Source organism: Hyposmocoma kahamanoa, unplaced genomic scaffold (genome assembly GCF_003589595.1).
Source record: "Hyposmocoma kahamanoa isolate Upper Pololo Valley unplaced genomic scaffold, ASM358959v1 87, whole genome shotgun sequence".
Taxonomy (NCBI): domain Eukaryota; kingdom Metazoa; phylum Arthropoda; class Insecta; order Lepidoptera; family Cosmopterigidae; genus Hyposmocoma; species Hyposmocoma kahamanoa.
Window position 1 is genome coordinate 7827989 of NW_020654422.1, and position 19714 is coordinate 7847702.

Sequence of the window (19714 nt, forward strand, 5' to 3'; positions counted from 1 at the left end):
TTCCCCTTTCCATCATCGGGTGACCAGATGGCGACTGGGGTTGAGATATTCCAAGGATTTGCACGAACCGTTTCGCTTCTACATTTATATGTCAAACGGCTTAGAATTCCCTGCCTGCAGACTGTTCGTTGAATGGTATACCTTGGACGTTTTTAAGGCGAGAGTGAAGAGCCCTTAGTTAGGTGCACATGCTCCATCGTCGACTTCATCGTCACTTTCTATTAGGAGGCATAGAAGTCAAATGCGCACTTATTTTTAAACAAAAAAAAAACGTACATAACAATTTGAAACCGTAATTTGTGCATTAATAATTATTAATCATGAATGTAACATAATATGTCGATGTACCATTAGAACGTTACGTTCATTGTACGTACGTTAAAATAATTCGTTAATATGGTTAGTTTGAAAGAAGAAATATACGCGATTTAAATCCGGAAAAATAGTGTAATTTCCTAATGTGGTTCTTTTCTACGGAACAGCTATAAGTCTACAATTAATGATAAAAAGTTTACCTTTAGCGGTTTGAAAACTGAATGCTACAGAAAATATTGATTAAATAGATTTTAGTTGCAAAATTTCTTATACAATTACAATTTTTTTATCATAAGTTTCTTTTTATACCAAGATAAAAGGGCATGTGACTGTGTAATGGTATGAAAAGGTGTGTAATATATATTTAATTGCAGTGTTACAAAGTGTAAAAGTTGCCTTACTTAAAACTGACTTCAAATGACCAATTCAAGGCTTTTGCTGAACTTTAATTATTCAATCTAAATGAGTGCTTCAGCTGATAACATAAAATATTCTTATTTTATTATTAAAGTCCTGTGTAATACTTATTATCCGTGGTTACATTTAGGTACCTGTATACCGTATAGACAGAATAAAATAGAAGCGGATTATAAAAAAAAATTATAAATTTTAATTTTCTTTTCAATTTCGTTGCTTTTTTAACACAAAAAAGTTATTAGTAGTGATGCTTGTTAATCCGGCGGCGTTAAAGCGCTTACTTTCACTCGGAGAACTTTATACGATTATACATTTTTACGAGCCGCCAAGTACGTTAATAAGTTATACTTTTGGAGGGACGCTTTATTAAGTCTGCGGTATTAATATTTTATTCATTTAATTAGCTGCACTGTTTATAAATGTATAAATAAAATGTATTATAGTCTAATATTCGTGGCTTTATTATGACATCTTTATAGAGGTTTATTTAAATATAGTTTTAATCTGTCTTTTGTGATGACATACACGATCAAACTTGTGCTTTATACTGACTTAAAAGCTGTTCAGGTGTGTAGTACCGTCTGACCTTGGAAAATATGCCTAGTTTTTTTGCAGCAGTTTTTGCCAAGCACTGGATGTATCCAAGGCCAAAGTTGAGGTTGGATGACAAGTCCAGACCAAGTAGCTCAAGGTGGTCACTTATCATATCTTAAGGTGTAAGGGACTCCGTATGGATGAGAAAAGACACGCCTGTGTTTTAACCGCATTAAACCTGACACTGTTTGCGTCTCCCCAGTGGGAAGCCGCTTTCAGGCCCTGGTTCAGCCGGGTGATCATCGCCTCTTGTTTACACCGGATCTCTTCGATGCTGTCCCGGGTGTCTGGCACATAACTCTCTACCACTGTGCTGTCGTCTGCGTACCCAAATATACCGGGCATAAGCAGCAGGTCGTTGATATGCAGCAAGAATAGAGTGGCGGAGAGGACAGATCCCTGAGATACACCGGCATTTATACCATGAGGAGCAGACGAGTAACCATCTGCCAATAGGAATTCCGTAAGCTGGAAGCTTGTTTAACGGGCTACCATGCCAAAACTTATCAAAGGCCTTTGATATGTCGGGAGACACGACAAGCGATTCCCCGCGTTTCTTACATACGCATGCAGGCATACGCAGGAAGGTCCCCAGTAGATCGACCACGGCGAAAACTATATTGTCGATCACTGAGAAGATCGTTAGCTTCGAGGTATCCAAGGAGACGGCTGTTCAATACACGCTCCATAGTCTTACAGAGTATGGAGGTGATTGCAATAGGTCGATAATTAGATGGGTCGGCATGACTACCTTTCTTAGGTACATACTGTACATTTGCAAGCTTCCAGGTTTTCGGGACTTGTCCAGAACTCAAAGGTTCTAATGATTACTAATTTCTTAATTAATTATATTCTAATGATAACTAATTGCGTTATTGTCTTCTTTATTCTTATTTTTATAGTTGGTCTACTAGTATCGAAATCAATTTTTATTCATGTACATTTAATAGATATTACTTAGTACATTTAAGTACAGGCGGATTTGAGTATCAATATTAAATAAAAATGGAAACTTTAAAATATCTCCTCTTTGTATTTTTAAAAGACAGTTCTAAATGTAGTGTATGTTTGTATGAACTTTCAATAAAAATGATAATTGCAATAAACCTGTGCCAAGCAGTTGGACAAATAATGGTCCAGTGATGATTCAAATGAAACAAGTTCGACTATTTATTACATAAGCATAACCAACATCCAGTCGATTGTTGATAGAATATTTATAGACAGCAATCACTAGCTGTTTGCAAGCGATTTTGAAAATTGTAAAATCCACAAACGTAAAATAGAGTGCCTTTGTGCTATTATACCTTTTGAATTACCATTTGTTACTCAGAATAAGGCGAATGTAGCAAAAATGATCGTTTAATGGCGCATTCATACACGTGCCAGTAGTAAGTTATAAACGTAGTCACGGGAGAGTGTTGACATATATTTTAGGCGCAGTTTATTATTTCGTTAGCTAGTAATTACCTCGATGCTTGTTTGTTGCTGACAGATCCAATTACATTAAAGGGATCGAGCCCGCTCTATTAGGAGGCGCACTTTGTTTCTTCAACAAACACATTGTTTTCAATACCACTATTGCAAAATTACATGCCTTGCGGGCACCGATGGATTTTCATTCTATTGTTGGAACGCCACATTATTATTTCGCGAACTTTTGAATGTTATTCGTGGTCTGCGCTCGCAACTGTTTGTTATAAATGTGTTGAATAATATTAAATAATTATTTTCAATTTTCAGCTATTATTGCTGTTGTTTTTGACACATAATATTTCTATGAAAAAAAGTTTTACTAACTAAAGTTTTACTGACTAATTGCGTGTTTTATATTTGTAATTTCTGATTATAGAGCAGTTCGAATAATATGGCTCTAACAAAAATGGAAAAAATTCAAATTATCAACCTGTTTTTTGTGTGTGTGTTATACGCCTGGTAGTGTCACTCGAGTTTTAAATCGCAAAGATCTGAGGAGCACTGCGCCCGTCACCCTGAGACATAAGTTGACAAGTCCCATGTGCCTGTAACTTCAACAACACCTTCACCCTTCAAAACCGAAATGCAGTAATGCTCACATTACTGCTTGACGACAAGAATAGGTAAGGTGGCAGTACTTCCTTGGACGAACTCTTTCACAAGGAACTCTACAGGTACTAAATGTTCATTCAGGTGACGCAATAAATACGCGATTGTCGGAGTAATCGTTGTAGCGTTCTTTGATGGAATATAAGTTTCTTCTTCTAAATAATCTCCAACCAATCAGTAAGATCGAGTTCTTTTCATAAGAGGCAAAAACTGATCAGTTTAATCAAGCTGGGCGCAGGGGGCGTCAATCAGGGCACCTCGTTACCGAAACGACCGGTAATTTTCTTTCGCTGACCGAACGCGATTTCAAACACCGTCCTCCTAACTCTATATATAAATTAACTTCTATCTACTACTTTTACGTTGATCGGGTCTTTGGAGTAATGAAATTTTGATATCTTATCTCTAAAAAGCTTGGCAAAAGAATAGATTGCCGTTTTAATTTATCGGGTTACTTAGTTACATTGATTTGTTTGCAAACCTTTATTGCATATTATCTGTTCTATATCTTATCTTACGTTTTGTTATCTATTTATAATTATGACTTATGTTTTGTTGTAATTATTATTTACTTAATAAGTCTATATATACTAGAGCACTATCAAAAACGTTCGAGATAACCCGTGCGTAAAACTGTCTCGGCAATAAATTCAAGAAGAACCACGGGTGGTCCGGCCCCAATTGTAATTAAGCACCTTGAGGTAAGTAATTTAGCAACAATCGTGTTCTCCCGACGGTAGTTGCGTCGTAATTTTGTGTTTGTTTGCATCCCATTGTCTATGCAAGAAAACGTTTGAAAACTTTCTCCATTATTCTAAATTAATAATTCCAAGTACCTTATTGTGTTCTTAAAAAATCTTGCTACAGAAGTGTTTGAAAGTTTCATGAATAGAAATGAAAACCGAGGAATGGAAGCTACAATGAAATAGGTGGGTGCTAGTACGGTAGGAACGATTTACGAGGAAATACTGAACGGGGTCATGCGACGGTGGCGTTTAGTGTCCACTGCAGTAATTTCGGATGCTAAATGTTCTTCCTAAAGGTTTAAATTCCGTGGTCTGCGACAGCAGAGCGTGATTACCTCGTATCGCACCGACTCCCGACTATAATGACAGCAATAATTTGACCGTAATCGACCGCATGCCGCTTTGTAGTCGCCTTGGGATCCAAGTCCGATTTTAAGCTCGTTCTATTTTCCGCATCACTGGACAACTATCTAAATCAACGAGGATAATTGCCTGTGTTGCGTCGTTAGCCTAATCGAGAACCGGTAATAAACTTTACTTTTAGCTTTAGTATGGATAAAATGCGCACGGATTTTGTACTCATTTTAAACTGGCGATGCTCGAGTACCCATAAATTTGGCGAGACCAGTGCCAGAGGTTGATAAAAATTTTTGACATTATGAAACTTGGATACTAAAAAGATTTTGGTGAGCTTCTTTGCTCCTATTTCCATAAACCGATAGAAAAAGGATTTATCGTTAAAATTCCTGAAAAACTTTCAATTGGCTATATGTTTTTTTGTTAATTGTTTTGAAGTTATTGCTGCTCTACGATATTTTTTATTTATAATACCAAGTGATGAGATGAACAAGTCGCGCGATTGGTGGTAAGCGTCACGCCTGTCCATATCAGTTGCTGTATCACTCAGAGTTTTAAATCGCAAAGATCTGAGGGGCACTACCACTGCGCATATCACCCTGAGACAGAAGTAGACGAGTCTCATGTGCCTGTAATTTCACCAGTACCCTCACCCCTCAAAATCGGAACACTGAAATGCTTACATTACCGCTTGGCGGTAGAAATAGATAAGGTGGCAGTACTTCCCTGGACGAACTCATTTCATTTCAGGAGCTGTACTGCTAGTAATTTATATTTAATATTAAATAATATTTAGAAAATCAAGTAGTAAAGACTTCTACAATATTCGATCAGGCTAACTTAGTGACTATAATTAAAATAATTTGGCGGGGCAGGCAAAGTAGTGACGCAAGTGATTTAGTGACCTTGTTAATAGGGTAAGTTCATCAAACTTGGTCGACAGTCGCGGTCGGCGGGTCCCATGTTAACAACCCATCTCTATAGGCTCCTGTGATATTGACTTAATATATTTACTTCTCTATCTTACTTAATGTCGTACGTAACAAAGTGGAATAGGACAAAAGCTTTTTGAATATCGATCTGTATTTCAAGCTTTTACAAGGATTTTGAATTGTTTTTCTTCCCCGTTACTGAATGATATTATATTCAGTGTTACAATATTAGAGTTAGTGAAAGGAAATTAATATTTCGGCTTCTCGCTAAGTTGTTAATGTAAATTAAGTTCTTCGCGATATTAAAGACTTGTCAGTTACAATAGCTATCTTCATGGCTCTTACTTTCTTCAGAAAATCAATAAGGCAATTTCCTCTCAAATTGCCTATCTATTGTAAACAACTACTTAAATTGAGTAAAGCGTTGGATTTCTTATATAAAACCTATTGACCCGGGCGTGTGTAACTCACGGTCGGCGCGGGACACGCGGACAATAATGGCCTCCATAATTTGCCTGTAATGGGCCTTACACTATCGCACTGTCAGCTTTACCAAAAATAAGCTTCTTTTACGTAAATCTCCCACTGCGGCGCAACTGCCGTCCTCTTTAGCACTCTTTTAGCGACAGACACTTGCGAAATGACTTTGTTGAATCGTGTGTCCATTTATGAGTGGCAGTGGGTTACTTTAACATATGTATTTTGGTGTTGTTTAGTTACAAATAAGAGCATGGCAAAATGAGAGAAGTATCTTAACTACGTACAAAGTAACAGCGCGGTTTCGCTGTTAATGTAAATATTTGTCAGCATAGACTACCGTAGATGCATTGAAATATATGGTATAAATAAAATTCTATGCTTCGCCTTAAGACATACGAACTAAATAAGTAAATGAGTATCGCATACGATTTATAAACTTCTTAGCTAATATTATGTCTAACATCACTATTGGAATTATATTCATTACGTCATTAATATACATATAAAAATATTTTGAATGTATAAACTAAAAACATTTTGATTAAAGTAAATATTAATTATTTTTTTTATAAAATGTAACTGCGCATTTGACCTTCATCTCACCTGATGGAAAGTGACGATGAGGTCGACGATGATGCACACCTAAAAAATACCTATTCACTCTCACCTTGAAAAGGTCCAAGATATAACGTTCAGTAAACAAAGCTGCAGGCAGGGAATTCCACTCTATGGCCGTTTGCCATATAAATGTGGAAGCGTGACGCTTTGTGCGAATCGTTGGAATATCCACAACATAGGGATGGAATCCAAGCCTACGTCTAGTCCCCCGGTGATGGATAGGGTTAGGTGGAATTAAATCGTGTTATTCCATCACACTCTCTCCGTGATATATCCTGTAAAATACCTATAAGCAGGTAATTTTACGGCGGTGTACAAAGCTCTGCAGCTTCGCCTGTATAAGCCTCATGCCATAGTTGTTAATTGAATTCAAGGTGGACATTTGGTATGTAGCAGAGCCATCCCAACAAGTACTCCATGCACGACCGGATTTGTGCTTGGTACAGCTGAAGCAACTGTCCCGGTGTAAAGTAATGCCTCACCTTCTAAATACCTATCACATCTTTTTTATATGCAAATGGGAAGGGAATTTTTTAGTAGCAGTAGAGCTCCTTGTGAAAGAGTTCGTCCAGGGTAGTACTGCCACCTTGCCTATTCAGCATTACTGCGTTCCGGTTTTGAAGGGTAAGGACCGGTCAACTTATATCTCAGGGTGAGGGGCGCAGTTCCACTACCCCTCAAATCTTTGTGATTCTAGCTGAAAGCTCTGAGTGGCACTGCACCTGTTATGAACAGGCGTGTAGCTTATCATCGGGCTCACGATTTGTTCGTCCCGTCACTTAATATTATTAAACAAAGATAAATTTGTTTTTAAATTCAAGCTTTTAAGTACACTAAAGTAACATTAAATTGATTCAATGTTATGATAGTTTACTACCATGATATTCAATTGCTTTTGGGAAATCACTCCACTTGTTTGTTATAAATATTAATACAAAGATCGAACACAAAGAAAAAACCTTCGATTCTCTCACTTCGTTAAAAACCAAAAGAAAGATCTGCAGAAAGTATATAGAGAAATTGGTAAGGTCTGTTGACTCGTTCCGTAGCTCAGTTGGGAGAGCTATATCCCTGATATGGCGGGTCGCCGTTTCGAGTCCTGTCGGGTCCAAGGAATTTCTCTTTGTGTTTGATCTTTGTATTAATATTTATACTAAAGTGATCATCGTTTCGTTACATCAAACGTAAAATCGTATAGAGTTTGAAGCTAAAACAAATTTGATTATAATTCTGACTAGGAATTTGCAGCAATTTTAGAGTATAATAATATGCGCTAATTAGGGACTAATTTGACCTTATAAATTATACATAACTTACATTTGCCAGTTATCTGAACTAAATTTCAACATTTATGGTACATTTACTATTTGTAAAATTAAAACATTGAACGTATTTAAGCTTTATACAAACCTGTTTCAGTACAATCTGGAAAACATACGAGAAACGTGGTTTTTCTTTCTCTCCCTCTCTCTTCTTATAATAGTATTTCATATAAAAGTATCTGATACTTACGTCAAATGACATTAAATCCAGCATATATTTTTTTTTAATAATTAAGCTCACATTCTCGTAAGTCGTTGTAAAAAAAATATTCAAAATTATCGTCAACAAGATTCTCAAATACGACTAGTGCCCTTAAAGCTTAAGTACTGAAGTTGCGGGACACAACCAAGCTAACGGGCAATACAGCGTTTATTACGCAACTAAAGTTTTGGTACCCCAACAACGAGCTTTTACTATTTACACTGGATACCTATTATCACGGGAAATATTATAATTATGTGTACTAAAAAAGATATAGTGATTTAAAAAAGATGACCTCTATACAATTACTAGAGTTTCTTTTTTAATAGAGTTAGTAAAGAGTTTATACATTACAAACACGTACTCTTCTTAATTGTCTCTTTTTCTCCCTCTGGTCCTCGCTCTATTCTTTCTTAATTAAAAAATAGAATGTGAGGAAAATCTAAATACAAATCGATAACAAACAACATGGATGGCAATTATTATTATTTATATGTTCTAGAATATTATTATGAAGTATTATTTAATATTCGAGTGTAGTATCCTGAAATATTACTTAATTCACGATTATATACTCGAATACTTTAAATAATAAAAATTGCCACCGAAATTAGGTGGACAAACCCAACCCTAACTAATTTTCCCTTAAATACGATTTAGTCGAGAGTACAACTGTATGTGCTTTTTTATGATACTAAGTGACAATACGAACAAGTCGTGCACCAGTAGTCAAGCGCCATGCCTGTCGATAACAGTTGCACTGGTAAATCGATTTTTAAATCGCAAAAATCTGAGGAGCACTGCCACCGCGCCCGTTATTTTGAGACACAAGTCTCATGTGCCTGTAATTTCACCAGCACTCCTGCCCTTCAAAACCGGAACGCTGTAATGCTCACATTAATTTTTTATTTTATTTCGATATTTATTTCAGACCTCATGACCCACATAATGTATACCTTAAGGACTAATATACATAAAATATAATATGACAATAAAATAAACTAAATAACTAATCTATACGTATTGCACTTGTCGGCGACGTGTGGCGCAATTTGGTGTCAGGTAACCCGCCGCGGATTCGCCGATATATTAATGCTTGGGGGCAGAAATAGGTAAGGCGCTCTTGCTTCACTGGACGAACTCTTTCACCAGAATCTCTACTGTTACTACGTGCTAATTCATAAGTAGGCGCAGCACGGACAACTGTGTATAATGGAAGAAATTTTTGGCTATTCAACAAACATTTGCCGGTAGTATGTTATGCGGTGTCAAATCCATCCAATCGTCGAACGGTCGCTCGCCGATCCGGTGGTTGCTACCGTAAAACAAGAACCTATGAAACTATTAAACGCAACGTCAGAGCTCGGTGGCAGATTTCAGCGTCGGTTTTAACAGGTATGGACCACTTCAAATTGGATGTTGCAAGACACACTAAGCCATTCCACATGCTACTCTTTATTTAGAGGTATCTCTAGATAGAGTACTATTGATGAGGATCCTTTCGCTGTTTTGTATAATTCTCGAGTATAGGTTTCCACAAAAAGGATATTTCAGACCAAATCTACCATTACTACTACTACTGCGAATGAGTTACAAGGCTAAACGGTATAACATAGGGCATAAAATAAAAATCACGTATTTAATAAATATAAGTCGGTTATTGTATCAACACTGCACTAGAATTCTTCACCTTTGGAGTCCACTATTCATTTAACATCAGGAGGAATCATCTGCCTGTCAAGTATTAAAAAAAATGCTATAGCTATTTCTTCAATTTTTTTTTTGTTTGGTGAACAGAAAAGAGTTAGAATTAGTTTGAGTTATTCAGATTTTTGCCACTTGCTCTGCCCTTACAGGGTCCTAATGGTCTTAATTTTGTTATCTACCAACTTGTACTTGGCATTATGATACGCAATAAAGTATTGAGTATTGAATAGAAACAGTAGAGCTCCTTTTGAAAGAGTTCGTCCAGGGAAGTACTGTCTCCGCACGTATTTCTGCCACCAAGCAGTAATGTGAGCAATACTACGTTCCGTTTTGGAAGGATAAGGGTGCTGGTGAAATTACAGGCACATGAGACTTTTCAACTTACGTCTCAGGGCGACGGGCAGTGGCCCTCAGAACTTTGCGATTGAAAACACTGAGTGGCACTGCAATTGTTATGAAATGGCGTGTCGTTATGCCCAGGCCCACGAATTGTATGAACCGTCACTTGGTATTATAAAAAAGTTGAAACTTAAATTACAACGACTTATTTTCAAAATTCCTTATATTGGTTGATATATAGGGCTAACTTCCTTTATCTATCGTCGTACCGCGAGCAAAGAAAATACTTGAAGAAATTACTTCACCCCGCATCCGCCAGATGGCACATTTTATAAGATAAAATTTTACATTTGGTGACTCTCGCGTGACTCGTAATTTTGTTTCAAATTGATAATTCCTGTGTTAATTAAAGTGTTTTTCTTCCGCGAGATACTGTTCTTAGTACACTCTGAGACATTTGAAGTATAGTTAATTCCGACGATAATCCCCAATATCTGGCAAGCTGAGGCAGCCGGCAGCACATGGAACGAGTACGACAGGGAACCAGGTACTATGTTCTTACCTATCATTTTACGAACTGTTCCGTAACCGTCTTAAACCAAAACGCTGCAAGTCTCAGTAGAGTTTTTTATAATTTCCTTACAACAAGAATCTTTTTTATTTATTTATTTGGTTTACTAACAGCTATTGTGACTTATTTATTAGGTACATTGATTTGTGGTTTTAATTTCATTACAGGTAAAAAACACCTCATGCAAAAAATGACAAAAGAAACCTTTTCAACTTAACTATTTAATATTATTAGAAATAAATACGCCTACAAAACAAAATGCTATTTCATTTTTATATTTTTCAATACAAAGGCAAGCAATCTGCACAGACGTTCAATGTTTCGCTGTTTATATTATATAAGTTACAAATTCTGTATATGTAGGTATTTTTTTTATAATATTAAGTGACGGGACGAACTAGTCGTGTGCCTAAGCTACACGCCTGTCCATAACAGACGCAGTGCCATTTAGACCTTTAAATAGCAAAGGTCTGAGGGGCACTGGCAGTGCGTCCGTCACCCTGAGACATAAGTTGACAACTCTATTGTGCCTATAATTTCCCCAGCACACTTACCTTTCAAAACCGGAACACAGCAATGTTGACGTTACTGCTTGGCGGTAGAAATAGGTAAGGTATGCAGTACTTTCCTGGACGAACTCTTACAAGGAGCTCTATTGCTACTAGAATAGAATATAATAGAAATAATATCTATAGGCAGTTACCCAGCAAGACAAATTTATGTTTTTTTTAAAAAAATCCTTATTTTACAAAGTAAAATTATAATGGCTACAAAGAATTCTTTAATATTTAATGTACTCTATCTCATTTATCGAATGTACTATGTCTAATGTACAAAGTAAGTTAAATGCGTTTGTTAAGTTATTGAAAAATTGCAAAAAAAAAACGAAAAATCCTTGTTGCAGCCATTTCTTATAATGCTGTTTTTGACATTTTATTGTATTGGTTTGACATGGTAGTGTTCCTCATCTTCCTATTTCACAACCGCAGTTCGTTAAACCCATCAAACGCAACGTGTCAAACAATTTTTTTTAACCGCAAATACTGTCCATTCCATTCGTTTTGAAATAAACGCCATTTATGTGTTTTTCGCATTTTGATCCTCACGAATCGAATTTTGCCTCCACCAAATATTTTGAAGGCAACGCCAAACGTGTAGCGTAACGAAGCAGTGGGCGTGGTCGGAAGCATTCTCGAGGTTTACGAGCCCTTTACTATCTTAATTAATCTGGGCTGGCTGAGGTCTTTATTACCACCTTCACGCTTATTTAGTCGTTTCAAAAGGTAAATCCGTTCGGACGTCTACAAGGTACTCCATTTTTTTTATAATGCTCACATAGCTCTTTAGTTGGTAATTCCCTCTTTTAGAGTAAAATATTCATTAGGATTTTTTATTCTTCTTTATCTTTTAAAATATACATTTTTAATTATGTTTCTTCTTCAATTAACAATTTAAATTAATAATTAAACCAAAGCGTTCTCCAGCTTACAACGGCGTCTGCCTTAAAATTATTCATATAGCTTAGAGGCTTTAACCCTTGTAGCCGTAAATACTAATTAACACTTTGTATATAGGTTCATTCATATTATATTTATTTATATACCTGGCTGAAATTCGGTATAAGAAATTTTTTTTTATTGTATTAGGCATTAGGCAACATTCGGTTTCGAAAAGCACTTATAGTTTGATTTGGAAGAATGCTTGCCACCTACTAGGAGCTCTGGGTTCAATTCCCTCAGACAGCTTAGTGTACTAAATTATCAATTTGTTTTAACGATGAAAGAAAACATGGTTATGAAACATGAATGTTGGATAATTGTTTCCCATAACTCTTAAGAGACGTGTGAGGACTGCTTACTGTATTTGAGGTCATCAACCCGCATTGGGTCAATGCTGTAGACTATGTTCCAAAACCTTTTAAGACGAAACTCGTGTTCCTCGAATGGAACTTATACGTTTATGACAACAATAATGATAATATGAATTCAAAGATTAAGAAATTTTTGAACAGTACGATCAAAATCATATTGCCGATGAGATTTTATAATTTAGTGATCAAGTTTTATAACTCTAGATTAAAGTAGGTATCTTGTTGTTTTAACCGGATATTTCTACGGATAGGACTACTTAACCGAACGTTTCAATTCTCAAGCGACCCGAAATCATATTTATTCTTTACTGTGTATTTAGGTCACGGTTTGAAAATTAAGATGAAATCACTTACACTCAGAAAGCATGTTGTAGGCACTCGTATCTTAAAATAGTGACTTTTAGCTCGAGTACTCCAATAGTATATAATATACTATTGGAGTACTCTCTGAGATATATAATATCGTACAATCAGATCGAATATTTAGGTAAGTTTGTAAAGTTCTAGCCCTCAAATGGATTTTATTTCCGTCAGGAAAACAGCTTTGACAAAGGGTGAAATACAATTCGTTTTTACGACTGCCTGCTTTCTGGTAAATTGCTATGTTTTACGGTCACGGGTGGATGTCCGTAACATTGAGGTGAGTGCTCGATTTCCAATTAACTTTGACTCTAGAGAATAAGTTAAGACGTTTTGTTCGTTTCGAATATTTTCGACTGAGCGATTTGTACTATACCTACAGTAGGCACAGTTCGTTAATTGCTCGTAATTAGCTTTTATTTATTTTTACTTGGTATGGATGTTTCAATTACACACATACTTGTTGTGAAATGTATACTAACAAAAACATTTTACGTAAATTAATTTAGTGTATGGCGTTATTCATTGTGTAGTGCATTAAGTTTTAACAAAATATGAAAAAAGCATGTGATTGCTATTGAATTAATTGCTATGCGGATTCCCACCTTTGCAAAGTACCTATTTCTATTTGAATCGTGCTTGGCAAACGAAGTACTGGGGGAAAACTTCAGCTACTCTTGACAATGTCTAAATAATCCTGACTACGCAGTCACAGCAAAGCCTACGAGATCCGCCAGATGGCGGCACGCAGTACATTCATTGACAATTGAACAGATGGCGCTCATGAACGCTGGTATTGCTACGAAGTTCACAACATTTCTCATAGATGGCGTCGTTTAATCCAAAGGGAGTTCGTATGATTTTCATTAAAACCGTCGTGATTTGTTAATTAATCGTGTTATATTGGAAGTTAATCGTAATCGCTTTTCGAAATTTTACGTGTCTAATGACTCGTAATTTGGTTGCAATTTAGTACACGACTTAGACAAATTCAAATTCTTAATTCTGGTCTCGTTCATTGAAATAACAGTTTCACTTTACTCTTTTTTAATCCCGGACCGTTATTATGTGCAAATATACTCAAGTGAATATCAAGGAAAAACATTCTTCCAAAAATCTCAACAAGAAATGTAATTTCAGTCAGAAAATTCAATGTCACTTTGTTTTTATTTGTCTTTAAAAGTTGATTTAGCGCGCGCGAATGGTTCTCGGTTTGTGGGCCTCTGACACTGGCTGTCAATATCGCCCTTGTTGGGAAACTTTTCAAAATTGGAATTCCGAAGTTCAGAGAGACGTGTCGGATCGTAGTTCGTTGGTGCACGCTCCATCTCTCAAAGGAAATTCGGCAACGGCCCATGTATTTACGCCGGAATTGAATTATCTACTGTGCCGTAGATTATTGCATTTACTCAGCGTGAAATTGCTAAATACTGAAAACGGAAAACATTCAATTATCGTTTGTCGCGTTTTTGTACGCCTTTGCAAAGTATTTTTATTCCAAAATGTACCTACTTTAATCTTTAGTAATTGCGACACTAAGTGTAAATAAAATACTATGATTGCTTTGTAGTTTCAGTTTTTTACAGCGACAATAAATTTTTCGGAACCATGTAACTTTAATAAAGCGCTAACCGAAAAGATTGTCATTTATCATTTGTTGGATTTGTGTACGATTTTGTGAAAGTGAAAATTTTTACCAAAACGCGCCTACCTGTTTCTTAGAAATTGTTTGATAAAGTGGCCAATAAAAGAGTTTTTTTAATGATAGCTCGTGAAACGTTCTTTATAACTTTAATTAATTTTGAAATGTAAAATATTAACACGTCGCCGAAAGAACTTATTTACTGTTTTTGATTTAAATGAATCTCTTCTTTAAAATTCAACATAAAGAGCCTTGACAAAATTTTTTGAAAAGTTTAGTAACTTTTTTGTCTAAACTTTCTTTAGCATTAGATACAAAAGAGAGTGCAATATTTTTACCTGCGCCTATAATAAAGGAATAACAAGCGTCGGGGAAATAATATACTTAACTCGGCTTTTAGATTTAAAGCGTGAGCCGGTTTATTGGACACGGAAAATGAGTCTAAAGTTGCATTGTGGGGATTAAATGCAACCCAATTAACTGGCGCCGAGTCCGTGCCTGGCTTGGCTCGATATCAGATTAGCTCCTCAACGGATTACATTAGTGAACGTCATACAGCTATCCACTGTACTATCTATCCAATTATTGCCATGCCATTCAATAGTCATGCAGATTAGATGTCTCTACATTATGTTATGGTCATGTCTAGGGCGTCCTCATCTAATTTCGTGATAAAACATAATTGTGTAATGAAACAACTGATTGTTTGAAAAAAAAAAAAACTAAAGTTTTTATTAGGATTGTTATTCTGTCTTTTAGTCACATTACTGGAGATATACATATTATTTTCAACAAATATTTCTAGAATTAATACTTAATTCAAAACACTGTTAACTTGGGCAATTACGTGTTAGTCACTTTAACTCCGTGACACATACTTGCCTAATTACGTTATCACGAAATTATACAAGTTTTTTATTTTCTTCGTCTTTATGAACATTATCTCTCTCTCTAAGAGTTGTCCAAGGAATACCGAATTCTTTTGATGCTCTGTAGAGGGTGTAGGGTGTGCTTAAAACCTTCAATGTGTACTCTGATCGTGATATCAGTTGCAACTACTACTTTAACGTTTATATTTTAAGTATATATATAAAATTAAATCAAATGACGGGACATTCAGAGCTTTAAACTGCAGTCCTGAGGGGCACTAACATAAAGTTAACAAGTCTCATGTGCCTGTAATTTCATTAGCATCCTTACCCTTAAAAACTAGAACGTAGTAATGCTCAAATTACTTGCGGAAGATATAGCTATGGTGGTAGTAATTCTCTGGACGAACTCTTTCACAAGGACGAACTCATTCATTCAATAATTTATGTAATCATTGCATAACGTGGGTTATGTAAAACTTCTCTACTTCAAAATCTCTATTGATCCTATACTCTGCTGTTATTATGCAATATAATAATATGGATTTTAAGAATTTTTAAAATTGGTTACCTAATTACAAGCGTGCACACCTGACCATGAAGAATATCGCAGCTCTGAAATAACGGGGGAAGACAACTTGTTTAACTGTTGCCACGCTGTTTATGGTTCATGTAAATTAAATGCAATATGTACTGTCCAAAACATTATTCTATAGGTATTAAACATTTAGTTATTGCATTGTGCTGAAATTACGGTACTTCACATCATTTATGTACAACAATACTGGCCGCCTTGTCCTAAGTAACGCATTTGCATTTTGGTAACTTTCGAGATATGGCACCTAAGATTTTTCCTTTAAAAATCAATTATTACGCTGATTTTGCTTAACAATAAAACTGAAACTAAATAAGACATTTAAAAACAACCGCTTATAGAGGGTGGTAGATCTCATTTCACTAATTCCATATATGTTTATTAATTCGATCGAATCGATTACATTAGTTATGATAAGGAGGGCAAAGTGTGTTACTCAATGTACACCGTGTGACCGTGTGTTATATAATAATCTGTATTACGCGAACCATTTCTCAAAATTGACTTGTGCCTTGTAATTTGGGCTGCGTATTTATATCTAGAACGGGGACCTTTATTTAGAAATCTCAGAACAAGGATTGAATTTTCTTTGAATTCTCAGAACAAGGAAGGAGCCCAGAGTCCCAAACATTATAAAGAGAAGGTCGAATATTATTTGATTTTTAATTCGGGACGTAATCACGTACAAAACATATTTTATTTTATTTAGGGATTGGTCCCTTCAAGACTATGAACGTTGCAATATGTCCCAAAAGGTCGAGGTAAATAACATAAAATATGTTTTATACGTGATTAAGTCCCGAATAAAAAATCAAATAATGTGTAAAAATCGTGAAAGTTTAAATGAAAGGAAGGTCGAATAGTTCTCGAGATACAAAAATCTAAATGCCCTGTGTTAAATATGCCTAATGAATTATATTAATAAGTTTCTCACAGGTGGCGCTGACGGAAAAATAACCATGAAACCATACAAAGATCTGTAACAAACACTTAGGGATTTGTAAGACCTGCTGAGTCGGTGTGTAGCTCAGTTGGTTAGGCGAAGGCCCCGATATGGCAACAGATACTGGTTCGAGTCCAGTCTGATCGACATAATTTTTCTTAGTGTTGTTCAATCTTTGTACCAATAATTACAATTTAGGGAGCAGTAGGAAAGGAGGGCCGAATGAGTCTTATTATTATTTTCATTATTTACTATACTGTTGTTCAATTCATTTATTTATCGGCAAAATAGAGTTTTTTATATCACAAGATATAAAAAAATCTCTATTTTCGTAATATACAAATTACCCTAACAAGTTTAAGATGAACAATTTGGTTCAATTTGCTTTTCGCGTGATTTGAATTTTAAATTTCCACTGTAGAGGTGTGAAATGGAATTGCGGCACGGTGCAAATATATAAAAAAAAACTTAATAATATTGCATCTTTTCTCTTGGATATTAATAAATAAATTCCTTAAATAATATTTACTATAAACTTCAAATTTATTGTCCGGTTCTTAGTTTTTTTATTAATTCTTATTATTTTGCGGTTACGATGCCTTTTTTACATCTTGTCTTGTATATAAATATAACTACACAGAACTGAAACATTATTTATACGTAAGTGGCTCCCAGTATCTTTTTTAACCGACCTAGAAAAAGGAGAAGGTTCTCAATTCGAGGGAATTTTTTTTGTTTGTATGTTACGCGATAACTCATTTGTGACCCGATTTTGATGATTCTTTTTTTGCTTAAAGGGAGTGCCTCAGTACTGGTCCCATTTAAATTTGAAGAAAATATTCCACCTCCAAGGGTGACAAACTAAGGGATGAATGATTTTCGAGGTCGGGTTTATTTAGTACTATGTATTGAGATTATTAAATACTCTTACGGTTTTACTAAGCGCAAAACACATAGTTCATCTCCGTTAGATGCGCCATATGATGATGTAGAAATGGCCAATCGTTTGGCTTTTAATACTAAATTCAGGATGACTGTTACTGACTTGGTTTCAAGTTGTTTAATCCTGTACTGCATTGTTAAGACGCAATTATTAACATACACGCATATACACGTCATTGTAAATAATACTATATTATTTTTATTTTACAATTTTATTGGAAATTGTGTCATGATGTTAAAATGATAACCATGAAAAATCCATGACGTACACAGATGGCCGCTGATGTCCTCGGCTGCGACACCGAGCAAAAAATCCTTGCTTTTTTCATATAATATTTATCAGTTAAGCGTTAGTGGCTCTGATTGCCCCAGCAAATACAATGGCGAGCTATGGTATACCCTTTGAACTCATATAATTGCTTAAGTAGTGCACCTGAGAGCGTTCGGTTAGGACGCTACTAATATTCTCCACCGGAAAAACTTGACGCGAGTATACAATGAACTGGAAAGAGAACATTGTCCATTACAGTCATTTCGTTATGTACTAACAAAGGAATAAAACGATTGCGTGTGTCAGGATACAACAAAATGTCAACGATTGCGAAGGAAGAGATACATGAATCTGGCTAGCTGTTTCTTTCCAGATTTAGTTCTAATGTTTTGTATTGTTACTGTTGGTCTTTAATTTCCACTGATAAATAGTTATTTTCAGATTGTTTGCCTCATAAAAGCAAACAATAAAAAGGCAAAACAAACCACTTAAAACATCTTAAAAAGCTCATTTCATCACTATTTTTTATAATTCAATTAGACATTTTATTCATTTAGTATCATAATATTACCATAATAATCGTATATTTTTTGTGAAAATTCTCTAATAATTTGTAATTATTAATACAAAGATTGAACAACAAAAACAAAAATTCTTTTGATCTGATTGGACTCGAACCAGTGTCTCAAATCAGTGTGTGTCGGGGCCACCTTTCAACCAACTGGGCTTCACACCGAGTCAGCAGATTTTACGAATTTCCCTAAGGATAAGGATCAGCGCCACATGTGAGAAACTTATGAATTATAATTTTATTAGGCACATTTAACACAGGGTACATAGATTTTTGTATCTCGAGAACTATTCGACTTTCTCTTTGTAATGCTTCGAATTCTGGGCTCCACCCTTGTTCTGAGAATTCAAACAAATTCAAACCTTGTTCTGAGAATTTTAAATGAAGGTCCCGTTTTAGATATAAATAGACAGCCAAAGTCACAAGTACGTCAATTCGGTTTTGAGAAATGGTTCGTATAATACAGGTTATAATTTTATATGTAACACACGGACTGTGCGTAGTCCTTTTTTGCTGTACGTTGCGTAACACACTTAGCCCTCCTTATCATAAGTAACGTAATCGACATTTTAAGTTAAATCGAAATTGAGTTATTAACATATCAGGGATCAGCGAAACGAGATCTACAACCACACGTAATCGGTTTTCTTATATCCTATTTAGTTTCAGTTTTGTTATGTTATGAAAAATCATCGTAACAGACGTTTTTCAAAGAGTCATAGTCAAAGTCAAAGAATCAATATTCCATAGGTAAAATATATTTGCACTTGAAAATGTCACATTTAACCAACTTTTGATCTACTGCCCGTTCACTACGTTGACTTCCCTGAGCAGAACGAGCAAGAAACTCTAGAGATTAATTTTTCAAATAAACTTAAATGCTATGAATATACTTTGAATCAAATTTGTGTGGAATATGGAGCCGTGTCGTCTTTCCATACATCTTTATCTAACACGCAGACTTAA

The 19714-nt window shown here is 35.4% G+C and overlaps 1 protein-coding gene across 1 annotated transcript in view; it reads left to right on the forward strand.

Moving 5' to 3' along the window:
* Window positions 1-19714, forward strand: part of LOC113235395 — a 135837-nt gene that overhangs the window by 57054 nt on the left and 59069 nt on the right. The window lies entirely within an intron of this gene.